Source organism: Lepisosteus platostomus, chromosome 11, assembly GCF_059453375.1.
Source record: "Lepisosteus platostomus isolate fLepPlt1 chromosome 11, fLepPlt1.hap1, whole genome shotgun sequence".
Lineage (NCBI taxonomy): Eukaryota > Metazoa > Chordata > Actinopteri > Semionotiformes > Lepisosteidae > Lepisosteus > Lepisosteus platostomus.
The window spans coordinates 2176737-2194390 of record NC_142621.1 but is presented as its reverse complement, the minus strand read 5'-3'; the positions used below and the strand labels follow the sequence as shown (position 1 = coordinate 2194390).

At 46.1% G+C, this 17654-nt stretch overlaps 1 protein-coding gene across 12 annotated transcripts in view; it reads left to right on the top strand.

The window, feature by feature from the left end:
• The first annotated feature begins 4248 nt into the window (after positions 1 to 4248).
• znf648 (zinc finger protein 648) overlaps positions 4249 to 17654 on the top strand; it is a 46725-nt gene continuing 33319 nt past the window's right edge. For 7 of the 12 annotated variants that reach the window (XM_088597786.1, XM_088597793.1, XM_088597789.1 and 4 more), the window contains exon 1: positions 16969 to 17162. The gene's annotated coding sequence lies outside the window, so the exon portion shown is untranslated. Of the gene's footprint in view, positions 4375 to 5057; positions 5258 to 6197; positions 6296 to 8253; positions 8737 to 9015; positions 9153 to 16968; positions 17163 to 17496; positions 17620 to 17654 lie in introns of those variants that run through there. The other 5 variants (XM_088597784.1, XM_088597785.1, XM_088597783.1 and 2 more) reach the window with 5 other exon arrangements.

Sequence of the window (17654 nt, the reverse complement as noted above, 5' to 3'; positions counted from 1 at the left end):
CCTTGCAGAAATAATCGTTGCATGCAGTCCATCCACAGCCGGGGCTGAAACGTGCAGCGGGAGGAGACACGTTTATGACCGTTCCCGATTAGACCGCAAGCAGAAATTATCCTTCAAACACCACCTTCAAATGTCACCACCTTGCCTTTGCTCGTTGACTCTCTCTTGCTCCCCCCCAAAGATACGTGCTGCTCTTATCTGCAGCACATAGAAATTCACTGTTTGATTTCAGTTATGTAACACGCATCGCCAGTCTGCTCACCCTTAGCCCAGCGTGTGCTCGGTGCGCCTGCACAGAAGCACGTCCAGAACTATGAGGCATCTCCTCAAACCTCCATCCCACTTTGCCACCCAGATCTTTATCCTGCGTTACAAAGACATGGCTGTTCTACACAGCAGCACCTACTGCGAAGAGAAGGAAGAATGCGGTCAGCACGCCCGTATGGGCCGGCACCGACCCGTGTTTCTGTGTGTGGTGTCTGAAAAACCACAGCACTGTGGAAGAGAACACAGCTGACGCACGTCATGCGTACAGCCTGACGCCCTGTCGTAGGAGTGAGGATCTGGGGGGGGGCGGGGGGGGGCGCACAGGGCTCAGCCAGTCGTGACCCGTCTTTCCGAAACTCTGGGAAGGACGTGTTCGCACATCCGCCTCTTCTGGGCTGCTCCTCCTGGCCGGGCCACAGCTCTGCACGTCAGTACCGCTCTTCGCCGCAGCTGTCGGGGTCGGCTCAGCACAGGGAAGCCCCGCTACCTGCCCACCAGCCCTCAAGCCTCTCGGTCTCGGTGAAACCAGGAGCTGGTTTCCTGTCGGCACTAGAGCCAGCTCGGGCTCCCTGTTTCATCACACTCGTGCCTGATTGAGACCGTCATGAAAAGGCCAGCTTTAGTCAGCTAGGAATGCTTTGGGTTCATCGCATAGATGATTCATGAGCCCTACAGCAGCGCATTAGTAACTCTCTACCCATGAATCATTGCCACAATATAACGTCACAGGAAATTAGCTAAGAGGGAAGGGTACAACAGAGGTTCTTCAGCAGTTTGGCGTCACCCAGAAGTACTGTAGGTGTGTCTTGAGCAGAGTGTGGGGCTGTGTAGCAGAAACCTGTCCCTGTTTTCATGTTCTTGTGAGCCTTGGACAAGAAAATGACACATCACCCTTCCTCCAGTTATTCCACTACCAGCTTTGACAGGTTAATTTCTGAAACTGACAGCTCCCTGCTGCCATGGGAGCTGTGATTGAGGTGGTGTGGAGGGGCTGGTCAGGTCTCTGGACCTGGAAATGGAAAGCTGGGGAGTCAAATCCTAGCTGTGACCCTGCTGTCAGGCCCTTGAGTGAGGTACCTCATTCAGAGCACTCCGGTAAAATACCCTCGTCCCCGAACGGCGCCAACTCATGAGAATGGATGCAAAGACTAGGCAGTAAAATGTGTCAACCACTGACCATTGACTTCTTACTTCTTTCATTGTTTCTGTATTTCAGGCACTTCCTTCAGCATATTTACCAGTTTGCAGTGTGTGTCTTTAGCCTTGTTAAGCAAAATATGGTAAGCTGCAATATTGAAGTGATTTCCCAACATCAAAGGAGGGCTTTCTCAGGATAACCACAGCTGGCAGGGGATCCAGTCACATGTCCCCACATGCTCAGTTTCTGAAATATGTACTTTTTCCCTTTGTTTTCTTTTCTTTCTGGAGAAGGGGGGCATCCATGTTCTGAGTTGTGTTTTCCAAGAACTGTGCAGGGACTGGCTCAGATATAGGTGTCAGAAAAAAGGGAAGGTTTTGGAACAGTTTTCTTTGACAGTTTGCTGAGCTGCTGAAAATGAGAGACTTGTTCCAGGAATGGGTCTTTGAATGCAAACAATGCCAAACGATGATGAAACACTCTTGAAGTGAAAACAACAGTTTGTTCTTTCCCCAAGTCAGCGTACTGCTGTGCTGTCTGAGGGACAAGACCACAACTCAGCTTCTGTGGACAGCACAGTGACACAAGCACCGAGGGGGACTGATACAGTCTGAAAGACCTGTCTTTGTTGCTGCTTTTTCTTTGCTTTAAGCATCAGCCTGTAGTGCCAAAGTACGTTTTCTAGGGTTATTACATTAACATAAAATTCACTCTGCCTTTTTGAGAACAGGTATTTTCAGTCAGTCTGAGGGAGAAACCAAAGGCCCGACAGGATTGTGGCCCGGGAATTCAACACCACAGTAAAAAAATGAGACTAAGAAACACTTACAAATTAAACAATAGGTATGACATTTGGAGAAGCTGATATTAAATGTGTTTTTCTACACGTTTGTTACGTAAAAAGACTCACAACTCCATAGGAGTTGAAATACGACATCTCTTTATTGCTTCTGTGCAGTCTTTTTTATCCATCATGTCTGCCTCTGCAAGTCATCCAGATTCACTTCTTTTGGACACCATTGCTTAAAGAAGTGGAAAGGCAGTCCTTTTCACCCACTGCCTCGTGCTTTGTATGTGTCTACCCAAGCTCATCCTAATGCGCTCTGGTCTGTCAGTGAACACTCTCAGGAAGCCATACTGATGGGCTCAGCCTCATGGTGTGACTGGAGGAGGTGGAAGACCCTGTGATCAGTCATTGCAGAGGCCGTATGTGAGCTTCACAGGCTCACCTGTGTTCCGAAAGTTATACCATTGTCTGTTTTGTAGTTAAAGAGGCAGTGCTTGTGCCCAGTTTAGTTTGGAGTAAATTAAGATTTTAATTAGCTTTAGGGTTGTACCTGCCTTTCATGTTGTTTTTAGCGGCTATCCGTTGTGTCCTTTCCCTAGATCGCGCCGTTTCACACATCTGCTCACGAGCGATGGGTTTCTGGAATCTTTCCCAGCTTCAAAGTGAGAGTGAGGGTCACAGGGTCATGGGAGGAAGTCAGGGGGCTCAGGGGGCTGGGAATGTTGCGCTCCACTGCTTTGTTTCCCTTGCTGTCCTGCGCACACTCGGATTTGCAGAAAGTTTAAGTGTTAGCGTGACGTATCGAAATCTCCGAACGACAGCGACTGACACGGGGGGGAATAAGGAGGTTGCAACATGTCAAAAACGAACTCAAAATCCGGTATTAAGTTCACTTCAGCTCAGCATTGCTCCTCCTATGTAATTGGTCTAATTATTTGAATAATGGGAAATAATTACCCATTCCATTCAGCCCTCAGATGTTTTAGAGGTAGCAAAACTTGAGTCAAATGCAAGTCTTGAATCTTGAACTTCAAAACACTGTTCCATGTGCACACTTCAGCCAATAATTAGCTGAATTTAAGCTCATTGAGTGCTGAGAATGGAAAGATCCCCCAAGGACTCAGAAGCTGTTCCCAGTACGGAGCTGAGCAGCCCTGATTAAGGAACCAGCGTGTCTGAAGTTGCCCCGTTGAGGACCTGTTCTTCAAAAAGAATCTGTTCTTCTTACTTCTGTTTTTTCTTCTTGGCATGTCAAAGAGGAGTATGGATGGCGTTTTCTTTTTTTTGTATTGGCTGTATATATAAATGTCTCATGATGTGTTCAAGGTAACTAAGCATAACGCAGACAGTTTATGTGGTCTGTGGGCCTGTCGTTCAACACATCTTAACCCATCATCAGGCTCTGATGCATCACTCCTTGTGTCTCATTCCTATGACGCAAAATGCACAGAAATTGCATTTTGAAAAACCCGATTGTTTGTGAAGAGAGCTGCAATTACTTTGTTGCCTTTATCCTTTGGATTGGGAATTCAGAGCGTAGGTTCCTGGTAAGTGGTGATAGCAGTGCAAGGACTGCTGCTTGAGGGTTACAAATCTCAAAATTTGGCGGTATGGACAAATTTGACAAATTTCAATTCAAACACACAATCGTGAACGTTGTGAACGTACTGTATGGTCTCGCCACGGGCGAGAGGGAGAGTTCCCCCGAATCGTGAGGCGAAGTGGCCCTTCCTGCTTACCAGTCACTGCAATGACTGATGTACTGTACTGTGATGTACGAGCTAATGAGTACAAACATCTCACCGCAGAAATATTCCAACGTGATCTGCATGCAGAGCTAATAAGTAAGCAGTATATCAAACCGTCTTCAAATCGTCAGGAATCTTTCTGTTGGATTAAAGGAGACCTATTCACAAGCCTGCTTGTTTACAGTGTAGCAGGGCCGCTTCGCCTCGCCGGATGTTTTGTTGCCTCGTTCTGAAACGCATGCCTGGAGGTTTGGTCTGTCTCCTGATGCAAATTGGAGGCTTTACAACGTACTGTGAACATGTCGATTTTATTGTGGTTTGCATTGCACTCCTCAATGCCGATTCCAACCCCGTAAGATAAAAACGGCGCTTTAGTTCCCGTTTAATTGCCGTTGACGATGAGCAGCGCTGAGATACCAGGTGGGTCGAACTGTGTAAGTGAATTACGCAAAGAAAGAAAGAAAACTCGTGTGGAATAATTTTATATTGTTTGAATCGCTTTTTAATTATTATTATTATTATTATTATTATTATTATTATTGTTATTATTGTTAATGTTTCGATACTTATGCCGAGCTACAGAAGTGTATGAAAGAGAATGTATCATTTTTACTTGTGTGAGTAGAAGGGTGTTATTGATTGAGTCCGTATATATCCAAATTTCCTTATAACAGCTGGACATGAAGGACACACACCGCTGCCCATAGCTTGTCCGCCGCGTATTTATAACTTCAGACCCGTACGTATATCGACTGCACTGATAGTTTTGTCTGGAATTTGAGGAATTGCCATGAATAAGGCCCAGCCCGTCGTCACCTATCGACTTGTCCACCGGGCTGCGAGCAGAGCGCGATTTCTGCGGATCTGCGAGGACCTGCAGCGCCGAGACACGGAAGGCCGCGTCCAGCACATGTCCGGTGTCGGGTTTCAAAGCCGCGGCTGCGGTCAGCGGGAGGAAGTACACAGTGTTCTGTCCTGGAAAAGAAAAAGAAACAGGCAAAACAGCCATGTGCCGATTTCATTATCGTTGTTTTTAATTCCGAGGCAGTTTAAGAACACACACGGTGTGCATATGCGCACCGCGCTGCCTGCGCTGTTGGGCTGTTACTCCTCCGACGGGGATGAGCAATATTACCCTGTCCTGCTGCCTCCGACCTCCCGCTGTCTTATCAAAGGGTATCGCTGCTAGAAACCTTTCTCCACAACGCTGGAGTCATGCAAATAAATGCATACAGCATTGGAACAAGTAATAGGTTTATTCCATGCTGAACAGAGAAGGAAGAAAACGCAACGTTTCGGCCGTGGAGCCTTCTTCAGGTGTGAGCATACAGTATATATCGCTGGGGGAAATTACAATGAAAAGGTCCTCCTTTACATTTACAAGTTACTTGTGTGGGCCATTGCTGTTTTAACTAAGTAAGAAGATGGGGAAAAGAGTTTTAAGGATATATCGCTGTACACGGTACCTTAAGACGGTGTTACTAATGAGATTTCATTGTTGTTCATTGTCAAGTCACATCATTCCCGATTTACAATTATTGTTAGTTTAAAAAAGTAACCCCTTACGCCTTTAGAAAGAAAGTGACTGTTAGAAAGAAATCTGTTGCAATCACGAGTATCTTTCTCCAAAACCTGTGAGAACAATTCTGGAAGCACTGAATAGCTTTTGTATTTAATTCAACATACTTTATTCCTCCCAGGTTAGCAGCAGTATACCACTTTAGCTAGCCATCACTGAACAAGAACTACACATTTCTCATTCAAGATTTCCATGTGGCAATAAAGCACCACAAAGCATCACATAAAAAAAAGCACAAAATAAATTCAGAGCACAATGATAAAAGTTGAAAGTTTTTATTTAATCCACACGTTGGCTTAGAACTGTGTTACAGCAAAATTAAGGTTATCGCTTCCTGCTACCCTAAGCTGAGCTGCTAATTTTTAAAGCTGTAAATCTACGTGAAAATGTCGATATGGAGCAAATATATTGGATATGTTGGAATCCTAAGCAGACGTCACATGGCATTCTTGCACAGAATGCCACAGAATGCACAGGAAAACATCCCCTTCAGCTGTCTCATTCTTGGCTGTAAGACAACTCACTATTAAATGATGTCAGCCTTGTGCAGAGACTCCTTCAGTGAGTTGTAAAAGGCTAATTTTTAACTTGGGAGTAAAAAGCTTCTGTGCTTCTGCAAAGAATCTGTCTGAGACACTAAAACAGAAACTGCATTCAAGGCTATTATTATACAGCCAGCTTTGATAGGGAGAGTGTTCTGCCAGTATCTGTAAAAAAAGCTTGCTCAGCAGAACGCTGGATAAGGTGACAGAGTCGCCGCATTCCTACCAGTACAGGTAAGGCTTTTAAAATTTTAATTACATATCACAAAACTGCAGAAATCACAGCTTCCTCAAGATAAAATTCAAGTCCATTTCAAAAACAGCCTTTTGTGCAGTGTAGGTTTAAGACCCCTACACACAGAGGTGTAGATTTAAAGCCTCTGCATTGTCCTCATCAGTGTCCACAAGGTAACTGGTATGTTCTAGGGCTTTTCTCTGATGTGGACAATCTTTTCTTATCAGCGTCCTCCAAAGTACACTGCCGCTTTAGCCTGGGAGCTCATGGTGTGTATTGGAAAAACAACAAAGTTGACGAAAGTGTTGACTTTAAGTAATCGATGAATAGTTGTGTATCTTTTATCAGGAAGGGTCTTGTGTCCCTAGTAAATCAGAGCCTATCCCAGACATGTAGGGCACAGGGCATGGCTTCAGCCTGGCCAAGATATAAGTCCATTGCAAGGCACACACACCCAGGCAATGTAGAGACACCAGTTCACCCAGCAGACCTGTCGAAGAAACACGTCACATCGGCATCGAGGGGCCAATTAAAAACTTTGGAATGCGACAACAACAGTTCTCATATATTTCATGTAATGCAAAGCCGTGTGACATTTGCATTTACAGAAGCAATGTCATAATTCAAACGGATAAATGTGCAGATACCAGTTCATGAGGCTCAGTAAAGCAGCTGTAAGGGTTATGTGTGTAAAAGCAGCCGTGAGTGAGAGACAAAGCACACTCAGTTCTGCAGGCTCACTGTTCTTGCTTTACGTTGGCAGCCTTCAGAGCTGTCAGTGTATAGCCAGCAGCCATATCACCCTGCAACTCACAACTGGCAGCCCACTGAAGCTAAGCAGGTGTGAGCCTGGTCAGTACCAGGATGGGAGACCTCCTGGGAAAAACTAAGGTTGCTGCTGGAAGAGGTGTTAGTGGGGCCAGCAGGGGATGTTCACCTTGCAGTCCATGTGGGTCCTAATGCCCCAGTATAGTGATGGGGACACTATACTGTAAACAGGCGCTGTCCTTCGGATGAGACGTAAAACTGAGGTCCCGACTCTCTGTGGTCATTAAAAATCCCAGGGCGTTTCTCGTAAAGAGTAGGGGTGTAACCCCGGTGTCCTGGCCAAATTTCCCATTGGCCCTTGCCAATCATGGCCTCCATGATGAATTGGTTTCTGCTCTCTCTGTTCTCCTCCCCACTGATAGCTGATGTGTGGTGAGCGTTCTGGCGCACTATGGCTGCCGTCGCATCATCCAGGTGGATGCTGCACATTGGAGGGGAGTCCCCATTACCTGTAAAGGGCTGTGAGTGGAGTGTCCAGAAAAGCGCTATATAAATGTAAGCTATTATTATTATAGCTTTCTCTTGTGACTGTGAAGGTATCTGGGCAGATATACCCCAGATATCTGCTTCTTGTCTCCGCAGCTGGGAGTTGGCGCCTAAGCTGTAGTTGTTCACAGAGGTGAGTCTGATTCAGCCAATAGAATATCCAGGGCTGAGGGACATGGACGACTGTAATGGCCACTTCTTCTGGAAGAGGCCTGGGGAGTTCAGTAAAAGCTGCCACACCTGGTTTGCGTTAGTGCTGTAAACAGGACTCTTGAGCAAATGGTGATGAAGGCAACACGAACACGAGCAGTTCCACGGTGATTCCTCATTCGTGTTTCTCTTTGCAAATGCAGAGAAGATCTTTAACCTCACAATTCTTTTATGAGCAGCAGTTGATTTCAGGTGGAGTTTTGCATTTGCCCTTTATCTAACATAAAAAGCGATTTAGACGATTTTGCAAATCAGCAACAGGACAGGCTGAAACCGCTTAGATCTGCATCAGAGGAGCAAGAGAACATTGTCCGCCTTGCAGACCGTAGTTAAATGAACACGCTGGCAGTAGAACAAAGGCAAACATTAACTGAGCATGATAAGCTTTCAAAACCCGCTGTTATAAAAGTTCTGCGGGTGATAGAAGCGAGTCCTGAGAGAGCGTTCAGACAGGAAAGGGATTGAGCCAGCAGACTGAAGCAGTGTCCAGGCCTCAGGACCTGTGGATTGAAGGAATCTGCTTGACTGCACTCGAATGAATTAGCAGATTATTTTTGTAAACGAGAATTGACGTAGCTGGTAACGGGATGAACCTGGAAAAAAAATCTCTGAAAGTTTGGTATAATCATTCTAACTGGCAGCAAACACTGGAAAACCACATCCACAAACCAAATCCACAACCACAAAAGACCCTCATTGTGCAGTTACCAAATTATCTGATGCATTTTAATTCTGTACACATTCATTATTCAACTTTCCTTTAACGTGCAGCATCGTAGCTCAGAATGGAGTTGCCATAACTCAATCCTGATGTCCAAAGTTTGTTGTCCCTAACACAACTCAGAAAGTGGAAATATCCTGTCGACGCCGACGGTGCATTTCTGAAATTTGGAAAACTAAGCGCTATATTCTACAGGTGGGCTTTATTTCACCAAGGCTTTCGATAGAGACCGTGTGGCTGGCTTCTGCTGGGCCTGTTTTCTCATGCATACAGAGTTGCAGGTCAAATATAATTGAACTACATTACAAGGACCTTCTAGAAATGCAAAAACCACTTCAGATGGGAAATAAAGACGGTGTTTGTCTGCTTGTCAGCTCTGCCTTGCAGAAGGGTGATGTGTATAAGAACCCAACAGTCCCAACAGGAAGGGCAGCCCCTGGTGTCCAGCGTGACTCGATTTGTATTCGTCTGCAGGACAGCCCGCGCTGACGCCAGCAAGCTGGACGGAGCTGGTGGACCGACCAGAGAACGAGGAGACGGAAGGACAGTGGGAGAGCCGCTTCCCAGCTCCCTCATCCTGCAGGAAGAACAAACATAAAAGGTGCCTGAAAGTGAGTAGCATCGAGTCGGCAGCATTTTGGCAGGATTCGGCTCTCCCAGCTCTTTCAAAGCTGGCGGAAGAAGAACAAGCAGAGCCTGGGCAGATTTGTTAAGAAGTCATGTCTTTCAAACCTTGATCGTTAACGAGAGGCATGCAGCTTTCTCCTTTTCTGCTCAACGGGCAGGGCCAGCGCGGGCCTTCCCAGAACTTTTCACTTCCTCTGTTTGCTTTTGCACATTTTGCACAGTAGACAAGCGAGGGAGACCACAGTGCGGTCCTGCCGTTCGCGGACTGGACCTGCTCCCCACCCTGCACGCCAGTTCCCTGCCCTCTCCTCTCCCTCCTTGAATCCGGTGTCCCGCGGTGCTATTGACGCCTGGTCGGTGAAAGCCACTCAGGACAGTGCGGCCCAGAGGGCTTGAACTGCAGCCCATTTCGGCATGAATGAGAAACAATGGAGCCTTAAGAGCTGTGCGGAGCACTGCACCCTTCGACACACATTTCAATGAGCACATCGCTGCAGCTGATGCTTTTCACATGCAATTCGGTGGCAGGGTGGGAGAATTCAGTAAGGCCGCCAAGGAAGAAGTCAACCTGATGAAGTGTCATATATGGCTAAGATTGGAAGATAATTATTTTTGGGCTTTCGGTTAGTCTTGTGTTTCACTCAGCCTCTCCACCCTGGTACAGACTGTCCCTCTCCACTCTTGTGTTTGTCGTCGAGTCGTTTGTTGTTGGGTTGAGTCGCAGCGCTAAATGCAAAAATGCAGATTTTTGACGGAGTAAAACTGCATTTGTGATAAGATGAGCGTGGAAAGAGGGGAAAACAACGTATTTCTCCCTGGTGCCTGTTGTGTGAAGTAATCAGTGCTCTGTGAAAATATGGCCCAAAGTTGAGAGGGCTTTCATTTCAACGCTTTTGATTGAGATTGTGAGACCCCACACACGCCTCCCCCTCTGCTTGCGTCAATGAGAGAGGGAAGAGGAACTGGCCCTCTGCGGGCTGAGTTGCTCATGTAAAGCAATTTGCTTTTCAAGGCAAACAAGTGCAGTTTCTAAGTTTAGATTCCTCTTTTAGGTGTGATTCACAGCTGGAAAATTAACAGACAAGTAAGTTATTTTCCCTGAAGAACATATTAGCAGTAAGTGGTGCAAACACACCAAATAATGCAAAAACCCAGGCCACAGTAGGTGTGTCAATCCCCTTTCTTGTTTTCTTGCTCCAAATGTATGCCTTTCCTTGCCAGCAGGTTTACTCCCATGTACTGTACATAAGTACGTATAATTACACTGCGTGTCACAGAACAAAACTGCTGTTTGCGCAAGGGACCAGATTGTATTCTAGACAGGTTTTGGAGGGACATAGCTAACAAGGTAAACTGAGCACAGCAGGTGGTTACACCCCCTCCAGGCCTGGGGCAGCAGACAGTGCCTGTTCTCAGCCAAGGGGAGGGAACGGTGGGCTATTCGCAACTCGTCAGTCGCACCCTGTGGCCAAGCCGGGCCTTTTAACGCCCCTTACAATCCCTTATTGTTTTTGCTGTTTAAATTGTCCCCCAAACCCAATCAGTCTGACCTTTTCATCTTTATGTGACAGTGAAACACAGACTGGAGGACACATTTGGAAACTGTGTGTCAGTGCATTTAAAACCAAGGAAAGGCAGCGGTTCTTTACGCAAAGACAAGTGGGAGTGTGGAACAAGCAGCTATGTTGTGGAAGCTGATACCCTGGTTTCTTTCAAGAAGTGGCTGGAGGAGGTCATTGGATCAATTAACTACTAAGTATCAAGTGGGCTAGATGGTGCCGAATAGCTGTCTCTTGTCTTTAACCTTCCTAGTGATAAACCTGTGTTCTTCATGAACCGTATCAGTGTACTTTCGTTTCTGTCTGTCTTCTAGCTCTGTTCTTTAACCTGCATGTGCATAACGAGACTGGGTCATGTGACCATACTGTGTCCCGTGGGCTGTGTCTCAGTAAAACAGAACTTTGATCCTTAAAATGGAAGTTAAAGAAAGGGAATAATGATATGGGGGCGATTTCCGATAAAGAATGCAAGCAAAAGCCAAAATCAAACTACAATATTCACATTATTTTTGCAATTTTATTAATATTTCTTGTTTTTTTTTTAAAATATTTTATTTTGAGATTTTATTCATATGTGTTTCTGACTGGTAACTCTTCCCAAGTAGGCTGTGTCTACTGCGAAGCAAGCAGGTTTCCGGTTATCGTGATCCACACACGGGATCAACAAGTACACAGTGTTTTCCAAGAGGCATTAAAAACACAACATGCTGTCTGAGCACTGGAACCAATAAGCCCCTCGGACCAGAACCCAGGAGCTATGAACTACAGTGCTAACCGTCTCACCACCAGGACCGGTGCCAATAAAAAAAATGACTTTCAGCAAAGAACATTGTAGTTTTGTGGACGTGTACAGTCAGCACCAGTGCTGAATCACGGTCATATGGACACTCCATCTGGGTAACTGTCTTCGGAGACAAGCAGAAGACAGTCGCAATCATTTTCTTGCACGTGTAGAGGGTCTCCATGGGAATGCTCATCTGCACCCTGGAGTGTATTCATTGCATTTCACTAAGCTGAACTGAGGTCTTCATACAGAACATTTCAGTTCCTAGATTTTAGTCTGCTCTCAAAGACTAGTTACCTTGATAGCCAGGAATTACTCCCTCTTTGAGACGCGTAAAGGAATATGTCTTTAGCCACAGGCTAGTACTTCAGGACTCTTCTCATGAGGAAGTAATGAGAGGAAGTTTTGGTTTCTAAAGACCTTTATCGGGAAGTAATATTTCTTGCTAGTCCTGCGCTACCAGGGTGAGGACACTGCTTTGTTGACCTCAGATGACTCTGATCACTCTGCAGTTTGATGAGTCACCTCCACGCTATGGGAACTCGGTCTTCAAAAACTGACTCGCATACCTCTTGGACTGAAATTCCCTACCTTTGTGGTAGATTTAGCGTAAATAGTTATGTTTAAAGACACTGTTCATCCTATAAATAAACTACAGATGAAAGATGGCAAAAATGGAGAATTGAATATTTGAATGTATGTGCGTCACACTAATTACATGTCTTTAGTGATACATAAATGTTAATCTGTTTATATTCCTTAATGCACATTATTACATAATTGTGAATTGTATATATCAATTTAATATATTTATATTAATGGCTTATACAATAGAATGTAGATGAAAGATTTAGGGGCCTCTTGACCCAACCAGCTAGAATGAAAAAACACTCAGACACACAGACAGGCAAGCAAATAGCCAAACCAGTGAGGGAAACACAAAGGTGACTCTGAAAGAGCCCATCTGCGGAGCTCTGTCACAGTTCAAAGGTTTGTTCATTTCAGACTCTTGGTGAGGTGTATTTAATGCTCTGATAGATGACATTTGCAGTTGTTCCATGGAGAGGGGGAATTCTCTGCATGAGGAAAAAGACGAGAAAGCAGGAGGAAAACCACAGCGAGTATGAAGCAGGGAGAGTGACGTATTTAAAAGATGCCACACCAGTGTAAAAGTCTTACAAAAGGCCAGCGTCCATCAGTGAGCTGACTTCAGCGCTTTCACACAGCGAGTGCTGGACATGATCACCTGACGGCTGGAGAAAGAGAAACCAGTATTTCACGCGCTTCGTGAAACCTGCTAGACCTGTGCCTGACGAACTGTGCTTTGGCTCGCCGGGACCTTTTATGCAATCACTTGCTAGTCAGAAAGCAGGGATGGATTTTGGGAAGAATGACAACAAGCCACTCTCGCACAGCTGTTCCTGATCACCATCATGACGAAATCAGCCCTATATATATATATCGGACTCACACACCTCCCTCTTCGGACCCATCTCCACCCTGCAGCTGCCCCCTGGCTCACTCCGTCTGACTCCGGGTTCGAGTCTCCTCGTCCCCTGGCCAAGTATTCCGAGTATTAAAACTAGCAGTGACCAGAAGATGCAGGCATGGCTTTGCCCAAAATAGGGCCCGTCTCCTGAAGGATTAAGTGATCCTACACACCGCAGATGGGAGTGCAATACTGTTGTTCAGTTTCCTGCAGCCCTGCTCACACCCGCAAAATGTATTCCTTGATTCAGCTCGGAGGGGGAAAGGGAAAGTGAAAAGCAAGGGGTCGTCTCGGAATGTATACAAAACAAAGCCCAATCGGCGGCCGGACTGGGGTCCGAGGACGCGGCTTGCTTGCTTCCTCGTCGTGTGTTTGCAGCATGAGCACCGCGGCCCACAGGGCTGTAAGAGGGGACTCGGCTCCGAGCTGCAGTGGAACGACTCCCTCACCTGGCCTCTGCGTGCACGGCTTCGTGCTTTCCCTAACCCCGGCCGTTATTATTCAACCTCCTGATCCCCCCGCTGGCTCGGTGGAATATTTCCATCGCGAACAACAACACCAGGCGCTCGAGGGGCTCGCCACTGCTTTAAAAGGAGTGGGTGCTCGGCGGAGCCAGCCTCTGGAATGTTGGCACAGGCCAGATGTGCCGCCAAACAGAATTCCAGGCAGCGCTTTCTACGTATGATATCACACACTCTTCTTATGTAAAATGTTTTCTTAAGCGTTTCCCAGTCGTCTCCGCAGTTTTGTGTGTTGTTTCAGGAGGCCAGAAAGCAACAAACACATCCACGTCCAGCTGCTTTCATGGAATAGGCCGTGGAAGAGTTCAGAGCTCGGTCAGAGCCGAATTTCTGTGCTGAGATAACTCGGCAATTACAACAGTTACAGTTATAATGCTTAATGGGAGGAACTGTAAAAAAAAAATACAGAACTGGATGTGATCGGGAGTAACCACCCGTTCGCTTTCAGACGACTCCTTCCAGGGGAGCCGGAGCCCATCCCAGCAAGCACAAGGCCGGGTACACCGTGGGCAGGACGCCAGTCAATCGCAGGGCACACACAGGCACAAACGCCCACGCTCTTCCCAGAAGCCCATTGACCTGGCAAAACAGCTAACCTCCTCCCCCTGTGCCTCTCACAGGGACTAACATGTTGCTCCAATATCCCACTACATTTCTCCCACCTTTTGTGATCACATGACCGTCCTACGGTTCTTAAATCGTTCCGTTAGAAGAGAGGCTTGCTTTTTATGTAAAAGCCGCATGCCTATGGCACTGAGCGAGGGAACTGTCTTGCAGGCATCCGTCGGCCTTGCGGCCGTGTCACGCACAATCGGGGTTCCTGACAGGCCACGCCGAAGCGCATGTGCGTTGAGATGCATCCGCGTTCACACAGTTTTCCAGGGGGACAGTGAATTGCAAACGAGACCTTGACTTGACTTGACTTGAACTTTATTGCCATATGTAACCGGTGCTGGTACAATGGAATTCTTACTTACAGAAAGTCTCTCGATTGTAAAACAAGTGTAAAAAAAAACAAAACAAAGTGCAAACAGTGCATCAAGACAGTGTACAAACAAACAAACAATAGACAATGACGTAGAATAGGAAATAATCACTTACACTTGTAGAGCGCTTTTCTGGACACTCCACTCAAAGCGCTTTACAGGTAATGGGGTCTCTCCTCAACCACCACCAGTGTGCAGCCCCACCTGGATGATGCGACAGCAGCCAGAGTGTGCACGGTACAGGAATAGGGACATTTTCTTAGGGTATACTATTTGAGAATATTGAGAGACTTTATAAAACGGTCTGTGTGCATCTGTCTTCTTATCTGTTCTTATTTTAGGCCTGTAATGTGCTTTTTATATTTGTATAATTTATATTCCTGTAACGTCTGTGGAGATAATACAGGAAAGGATATTTATGAAAAGCAATTAGTAGCTCCGAGTTATGAAAGGATTAGTTCCTTACCCGGGCGGTATTCGGTGAACCAAGCCCACTACTCGCACGGCAGCAGTATCAAAGCGGCCTGTTCGTACATCCTCGGAGGAGGAGACTAAGCTTGCGTGACGATATCAAAACCACAAATTTAATGGAATGTCCGTGGAATGACTTTGCAGTTTTCAGTGAGTTTTGGCCTCATCCACGTCTGCTGTTTAGCGCTGCCGTGGTTGGAAGCCAGTAGTTTTGTGTCAAACGGTGAATGTGTCCAGTTCCATAGATCACTACAACCTGTGGGTTTAGCTGAACGGTTGTGGGCTCACATCGTGGGTGAGACACCGGTGTCCTGCGGTACCCATTCACACGGATTGCTCCAATATTGAACCCAACCGAATATCAGATCAATGTAAATTGCTTTGGAAAGATAGATAATACTTTATTCACCCCGTAGGGAAATTGATGAAAGCATTAAATAACAAGAAGGATTGAATTATTCTGACAGTTACATTAAAGGCGCATGTTATATTAAAACTGTTATGGTAGTTTCCACTCTCTAATGTAATCAGAAAATAAGAGCGACTACCTGTATTGGTTAAAACCCCTTTAAGGGATCTCAGTAGTAGTGTACAGGGGTTTTTTGACATTCTCAATTTTGGTGCATCGTCACACGTTTTCCCAGCCTACACGACCCACTTATTTTTCTTGAAATCTCCGTTTAAAGGTAGAGATTTTTATCTGCATTAAAACATTTGGCTATATCCAACGGAACATGGGGTGTTTTCTACATCTTTCTGAAGTAAGACGAAAACAGACTCGCATTTCCCCGGACTGTGTAATTCTCGGGCGTGCTTGTATTCTAGGAAAGACTGGACTCTTTACTGTGGGCAGTGAGTTTGTGTGTTATCACGGTTTTATCTTTGTACGCAACTACTTCACAGATTTTAATAAGACGATATCAAAGGAAGTCAAGTAAGTGCGCAGCTGGGATATTTTAATCAGTTTCTATTTAAAAAGAACAACTTATCATTTTTAAAAGAAACCCCACTGTCTGACGTCAATTCTGAGGTGAAGCCGCCGGGATTAATGAGTCTCCCAGACGGACGATAATCTCCCTCACAGATGTTTGACTCCTTTTCCATTTTTCAAGCGTAATCATTCCGATAGGTCTGTTTGTGAAAGAGTTCAGAACAGTTTGATATCAGTCGAAAGTACGTGCCTTAAAGAACAGTCCTGATTAAGCGGCCAGAGAGCAGCGAGATTTAAGAATTATCAGCCAAAAGTCTCATGGTAATTCTCGGGACCAGAACCAGTTCGGTTCCGGGGACAGCCCTCTGTGTTCCTGTGACACTGCCTTCATCTTGACTCGAACATGCAACATTTTCCGAACGAAAACGGTGCCAAAAGCCTACCCTTAGCAACAAGATACAATTATACTTTTAGCTTGCTGGCAGAACAAGTTCAACTTTCGAAGCTGGAAAACATTACATCGCGGGAAATAATGGACCTTCGTGCCCGGTGTGAGAGTCGATTAGTGCTGCTAGCTTTCAGATCCCTAATTGTATTCTGGCCCCGGGCACATTCTGTGTGGAGTTTGCATGTCATCTAAAGGGAGGGGAGGGGATTCTCCAGCAGTCCTGGTTTCATTTTACCTCCTAAAAACAAGCCCGTCTCGCTAAGAGACACACATCCAGCGTGTGTCCTACACTTCCAGGAAGGGCTCCTGGCCGCTGTGACCCTCACTGTGAAAAAGCAGCTCTTTCAAAAGGGCTGAACGTGAACTGTTCTGACTTTCGAGGTTTGTTACACTCTTGGTATGTGACACCTGTCCGGACATTTTAAGCAAACGGAAATGTAGGATTCATGGAGATCGTTTTTTTTTTTTTGAAGTCATGCTGTTAGGATCGTACGCGGGGCGCCGTCCCGGGACTCTGTCTGCTCGGGCGAAATTAAAAAAACTTATCTTTCTGATGTACCCTGTGCCCTGCAGACACGCATACCCTGGGAGCAGCAGGTGTTTGTTCGCCTGAGTGTGTAAATGTTTTCTCCTGGCCGGTTGTCCAGCTCGCTGGTGACCGGGATGGCGCAGGCAGCGCCAGGGACCAGCAGGTATCGGCTGTTCCCTGACAGGGGAATTGCGTGCCCGCCAGCGAAAAGTCAGATGTTGCCTCCCGGCTGCGCTCGGCTCGGTCAGGAGTGTGAATTACCGAAAGAAACACCGCGTGAGTGAGATTTCTGTGTGCTTTGACCATTTTAAAAGATTGCGATAAGTCAGTTGCACGCGGTCCACTCAACGGGGAATTGAATTTGAAAAAACATCTGAAGCTGGAGGAGAATTGTCTTAACTTCAATGACACAGATCAGGCGGTGGCAGAGCTAACTCAGGGGAAGGCGAGGTCATCTTCGTCTTCACTCCAGACAGAGAGCCGTGCAGGACGGTGTGTCGTCACTGTCTTTAATGTATTTTTGAACATTGCAGTTTATATACTGAAACTGAGAAGGCGAGCCGAATGATTTTTTTTGTTTATTTTTTAAAAAAGGCATATTTTCTTTTAGAAAAGAAATGTGCTTCGCGTTGTAAGAAGAAAGGACTGACAGGTTTTCACGCTTGGATCTGAGGGGCTGAGGAGCCTTCCGTGAGAATTGTTAGCAGGAGTGTGCTTGAGTCGCTCAACCCCAGTGAGTACCATTGTCAGGGCACATCTCCAGGTGTG